General features: G+C 39.8%; 1 non-coding gene across 1 annotated transcript; it reads left to right on the top strand.

Annotated features, from left to right (window-relative positions):
* Nucleotides 1-972: 972 nt before the first annotated feature.
* Nucleotides 973-1,076, top strand: LOC112205330 (U6 spliceosomal RNA). Its single transcript, XR_002939225.1, has one exon. It is a non-coding gene; the product is annotated as a U6 spliceosomal RNA (small nuclear RNA).
* The last annotated feature ends 5,189 nt before the right edge of the window (nucleotides 1,077-6,265 follow it).

Genomic DNA, 6,265 nt, shown 5'->3' with positions numbered 1-6,265 from the left:
AAGAAAAGAAAAGAAAAAAGAAAGGAAAATATAGTCACTTGGATTTTCAAACTTTTCTATAGGTAGAACATTATTCTCGGGCCTGGTACAAAGTATAGCTTTTAGACTCCATGTACATTCAGATTTTTTTTTTTTTTTTTTTTTTTTTTTTTTTTTTTGAGACAGGTTCTCACCCTGTCACCCAGGCTGGAGTTCAGTGGCACGATCATGGCTCACTGCAGCTTCAACCTGTTGGGCTCAGGCAATCCTCCCATCTCAGCCTCCCATGCAGCTGGGACTACAGGCATGAGCCACCTTAGTGTCATATTCAGCTAATTTTTTTTTTCTTCAGTTGAGATGAAGTCTCACTTTGTCTCAAACTTCTGGTCTTGAACTCCTGAGCTCAAGCAAACCTCCCGCCTCAGCCTCCCAAAGTGCTGGGATTACAGGCATAAGCCACCACACCTAGACCCTGCATTCAGTTTCAAAGAATCTTTAACAGAGTTCTCCAGCCTGGATTCCTCACTAGGGTTCCTTCCCATACACCATTTCCAAGAAATTGTTGCATGCTACCATGTGACCAGCATTAAGCTGGAGGGGAGGGGAGTGGAGTGGTAATAAAATGAAGGCCAGCCTCTGCCCTTGAAGAATTTACTGTCTAGTAAGAAAGTGATTTCTGTGAGAGAGGTACAAGAATCGAATATATTCTAATGATGAAACCTGTCATTGTAACAGTTACCACGTGCCCAGCTCTATATAAAATGCCCACTCTATTGCATTTTGTAATCCTCATAACACTATAAGATCCGTATTATCATCCCCATTTTACCATGGAGAAAACAGGTGCTCAGAATGTAATAGTAACTTTCCCAGGTCAAACGAACAGTAAATTTTAGAGTTACAATTTCAACCCATGTCTTCTGACCCCAGCACCACCCACCCACCTCCTCTTTTTTTGCTATACTTGACTGCATTTGCACAAAATGCATTCAGGTGCTCGCTTCAGCAGCACATCTACTCAAATTGGAACAATACAGAGATTAGCATGACCCCTGGGCAAGGATGACACGCAAATTCATGAAGCATTCCATAAAAAGACAACAAAAAGTAAAGATGCTTTCGGAGCTTGCAGGAAGGAGAAATGGTTTGACCTCATAAAAGTCTCTGTCTTCCTCTTAATAGGACCCCTTTTTTTCTACACCATAATAAAACAATCATCACTCAGAGCATAATGTTTTGTCTAAAAAGTCAATAAATTATGCATAAGTCATGGTTCCAACTTATAAGGAGCTTCTACTTTAGATAGAGAGAAAGTGAAGAGAAAACTATATCTTGTGTAAATATTATAATATGTAAATAATATATGTGTAATGTATAAAAATGAATGCTAAGAAGAACAGTAAAGATAGTCAAATAGTCAAAGAAAGCAGCATGAAGGAAAGGATAGGAGAAGAAAAGCAAAGGAGTCAAAGAAGAATAGAAAGATCATAGTGGGCCAGGTGCAGTGGATCGCGCCTGTAATCCCAGCACTTTGGGAGGCAGAGGTGGGTGGATCACCTGAGGTCGGGAGTTTGAGACCAGCCTGGCTAACATGATGAAACCCCATCTCTACTGAAAATACAAAAATTACCCGGGCATCGTGGCAGGTGCCTGTAATCTCAGCTACTCGGGAGGCTGACACAGGAGAATCACTTGAACCTGGGAAGCAGAGATTGCAGTGAGCCGAGATTAAGCCACTGCACTCCAGCCTGGGCAACAAGAGTAAAACTCCGTCTAAAAAAAAAAAATAGTCGTAGGGAAGTCGACTCAAAGGTTTGGGAAATTTAATCCCTGTGTTCACATGAACATCGGCAGTTTTTCAATCCTGGCTCTTCTATTTACCAACTGTTTGAAAGGTATTATTAACCTCTGAACCTCAAGTGTCAATTTCTTTATCTCTCAAATGGGGCTAAGAATTCCAGCTTACAAGGAGCCTCTACTTTAGATAGAAAGTGGGGGGGGGATCTATAATCATGTGTAATTATTATATTTATATAAAATTTATGCAATATAAATATTATGCAGGCTTTTGTCAGAACTAAATGAGATACTTTATGTGACATGCTCAGTGCCCTACACATCCCCAGAAGTCAACAAATGTCAGAAATACACGTGTATATTATTCCATCAAAAGCTGAGAAAATTGAGGGAAATGTAATTATAGCCTTCTAGAATATGAAGGGTTTTGAAAGAAAAGATGATAACTGTTTTCCATGTTCACAGAGGAGATAACCAAAAAAAAAAAAAAAAAGGATTTAAATTAATGTGTTAGGAGTATCAGAGGTTGGAATACATTTCAGAGAGTTGGAAGGGGGGCAGGTTATTAAATGAGAAGAGATTGTTGTCTCTTTGGACACATTTTAGAGAAGGCCTTCGTAAGGCAGGGGGGATAGATTCCTTCTAGGACTAAGACGATAGGATTCTGTGAATATATAAGTTGGTATTTGCCAATAAAAACTTCCTCCTGTGTGGCCCTTTTTATCCAATAATGATTTCCTGGTCTACTTTGGCTGCCAAATGTATCCAAAATGTAATCAGTGTGTAGATTCATAAGTGAAATTGCAAGCTTTAGAAATCATGGCTAATGCTCTAATCATTTGTAGTAGAGTTTTAAAGCCAGCCAGTGTTTAAGGGGTATTGGGTTTTAAACTCAGCTGTAGTTTTGTTTTAACCTTTTCTCTTTCCAAAGCCTCAGATTTCAGCAAGAATCCTCTTCCTCAAGCACTTTCTTTTCTCATTAGAATTACTCCCAATTTCATCTTGAGTCAAAGTAAAATTTCACAACTCTGGGCCTCCAGGGTATCAACCAAATCAAACCACTCCCGCTACAACCTAATTCTCTTACACTTTTTCTAACCAGGAAAAAGTACTAACCTCTGTTAAGCCCCGCATCAAGAGCATCAGCTGCTCGGCCTTAACGCTTTGAGATGCCGAAGTAGAGACAGGCTGACCTGGCAGAGTCCAGTCAGGTGAGGCAAGGAAGGACCCAGCAGCAGGCAGCAGAAACTGGACTTCCAGGCACTAGGTTCTCTCTGGAACTAATTTGCCTGTGACCTAAACCTTCCCACTTTGAATGCGCAAGTCCCTGAATCTAGTTTGTCAGGCTGATAGCTGCCTCCTGTGTCTGCTTCTCTTATTTTCTGCTTTTGCTTAACCCCAGTCCTAACCTCTGGCTCTCTAGCAGTCCCTGGAATACCCTCACTTCCAGTCCTGATGGCCCCCTGGTATTCCTGATTTTGGAGCTTAGCATGGCTAGGAAGGAAGATTTCATGCCAGCATTTTCCAAATGCCTTCTGCACGACGCCAGTGTAGACATGCTCCTCAGACTAAATTCTCTTGCAGATTCACTATGTGCAATAGCCCCATAAAGGTCTAGGACACCCTAGAGGACACCATAGAGGTCTAGAAATTAAGGGAGAGAAAATGACCTGTTTTTAAGTTTGTCTAACCCAGGGTTTTCCTAGCTAGACTGAATGGCTATTCTTTGGCCAAAATGTCTGCTTCTCCCACATTAATCTCTTCCATCTAAATAGTGATTTAGGATTCATACGGGGCTCAAACCTTGGCTCTAAGACATATCACCTCTGGGTCCAAGTCACAAGTTCACCTCCTCAACCACAGTTTCCATATCAGAAAATCAATGCTAACATGAATTTATATCAGTATCACCTTGGGTTGTTATGAGAATAAGATGCCTTTCCAGCATGTAGTAAGCTCTCATTTAAAGCTCTATTTTTACTTATTTCTCTCCATGTCCACCACAATCCTTCTAGATAAAGTTCTACCCTCTCTAGATTACTGTATCCAATTCCAGCCAGCCTCCCTGCTTCGGGTGTCTTTTCTGCTCCAGCGATTCCTGCATACTGTTGCCAAAGAATCATTACAAAATACTGCTTTTCTCAGGTCCTGTGTTCTTTTCTTTTTTGTTGTTTTGTTTTGTTTTTGCTTTGTTTTGTTTTGTTTTTTTGAGATGGGTCTCGCTCTGTCACGCAGGCTGGAGTACAGAGGCATGATCTCCACTCACTGCAACCTCTGCCTCCTGGGTTCAAGCAATTCTTGATTCCGAGGTCCAGCTACTCGTTTCTGCCTCCCGAGTAGCTAGGATGACAGGCACCCGCCACTATGTCCGGCTAATTTTTGTATTTTTAGTAGACACGGGGTTTCGCCATGTTGGTCAGGCTGGTCTCGAATTGCTGACCTCAGATGATCCTCCCACCTCAGCCTCCCAAAATGCTGGGATTACAGGCATGAGTCACTGCACCCGGCTGAGTCCCTATGTTCTGAAGTCTTTAAAAATAAGTGGGCCAGGTGCAGTGGCTCCATGCCTGTAATCCTAGCACTTTAGGAGGTCAAGGTGGCAAGATTGCTTGAGCACAGAAGTTTGAGATCAGCCTGGGCAACATAGCAAAGTGCCATCTCTACAAAAAAATTTAAAAATTCACCAGGCATGATGACATATGCCTGCAATCCCCGCTACTGGGAGACTGAGGTAGAAGGATCGCTTGAGCCTGGAGTTTGAGGTTACAGTGAGCCATGATTACACCACTGCACTCCAGCCTGGGTGACAAAGTAAGGCCCTGTCTCTTTAAAAAAAATAAATAAATGAAAGAAAATAAAAGAAAGTAAATTAAATTAGGTCCAGACTCCTCTGCCTGACTATGAAAGTTCTCTGAGTTCTCTGTTCTTCTTCCTCCCTGCCTGGCTACCAAAGCCCCGCATTACCAGAGTCAAGTCTCCCTCTCTGCCTTATCTTCCAACACAAGCACACTGTCCCTTCATATACCGGTCCTGTGGAAAACATGCTTTTTTTTTCCTTAATTTTTTTTAAATTTTTTTATTCTGGGCTGGGCACAGTGGATCACGCCTTTAATCCCAGCAATTTGGGAAGCCAAGAAGGACAGATCTCTTGAGCTCAGGAGTTCCAGACCAGGCTGGGCAACATGGTGAAACCCTGTCTCTACAAATAATGCAAAAATTAGACAGGCGTGGTGGCACGTGCCTGTAGTCCCAGCTATGCGGGAGGCTGAAGTGGGAGGATGGGTTGAGCCCAGGAGGTTGAGGTTGCGGTGAGATCATGCCACTGCGCTCCAGCCTGGGCTGGACCCTGTCTCAAAATATATATATATATATATATATATATATATATATATATATATATATATAATTTATTTATTTATGTATATATATTCTATATTCTGTATATATATTCTGTATATATATTCTATATATATTCTGTATATATTCTGTATATATATTCTATATAGATTCTATATATTCAATATATATATTCTATATAGATTCTATATATTCTATATATATATTCTATATAGATTCCATATATTCAATATATATATTCTATATAGATATTCTATATAGATTCTATATATTCTATATAGATATTCTATATAGATTCTATATATTCTATATAGATATTCTATATAGATTCTATATATTCTATATAGATATTCTATATAGATATTCTATATAGATTCTATATATTCTATATAGATATTCTATAGATATTCTATATAGATATTCTATAGATATTCTATATAGATATTCTATATAGATATTCTATATAGATATTCTATATAGATATTCTATATAGATATATTCATTCAAACAAAAATTTGAATGTTTGTGGGTATATAGTGGGTCTATATATTTATGGAGTACATGGAAAATGTGCTTCTTTAATTCAAGTGTTTGGTGAAGCGTTCCTGAACTACACTGGTCCATATAGACCACTTCCTTCTTTCAACGTCCTGTGGTCTGTTCCACACAATTTAGCCCTTAATTATATGCTGTCTTCCATACTCCACTAATTGTTTCCTGTATCTTAGTTTCATCTTCTCAAATACGTAAACAACTTGAGGGCAGGGACCACATCGCACACTTTTCTTCTTAATAACCCGAGACAGGCACACGAGTCAGGCACTTAATTCGTCTTTGTCAATTAACAGAAAGTTAGTCTAACCAGACTGCCAAGGAGAGATCACAGGACTTGTACGTAATTGGTCTACACAACCTGAAAGACCCTCAGGTAACCCATGCTTCTTACATGTATGTTTTTGTTGAACCTAATTTACCTGTTGTCTAAATATTCCCATGCTTTAGCAACCTTTCAGCAAATCGATTTAGGGGTTGAAAATATTGATATTCCAAGATCCACATCCCCTGTGACTTGTTTATAAATAGTAATGAGGGATGAGAGCCCAATTCAGCTTCTCCCAGCTCTTTCAGGAGC

The sequence above is a fragment of the Pan troglodytes genome, chromosome 14 (genome assembly GCF_028858775.2).
Source record: "Pan troglodytes isolate AG18354 chromosome 14, NHGRI_mPanTro3-v2.0_pri, whole genome shotgun sequence".
In the NCBI taxonomy this organism is placed as follows: domain Eukaryota; kingdom Metazoa; phylum Chordata; class Mammalia; order Primates; family Hominidae; genus Pan; species Pan troglodytes.
Note: the sequence above shows the minus strand (reverse complement) of the source record. Positions and strands in the feature narration are given on the sequence as shown.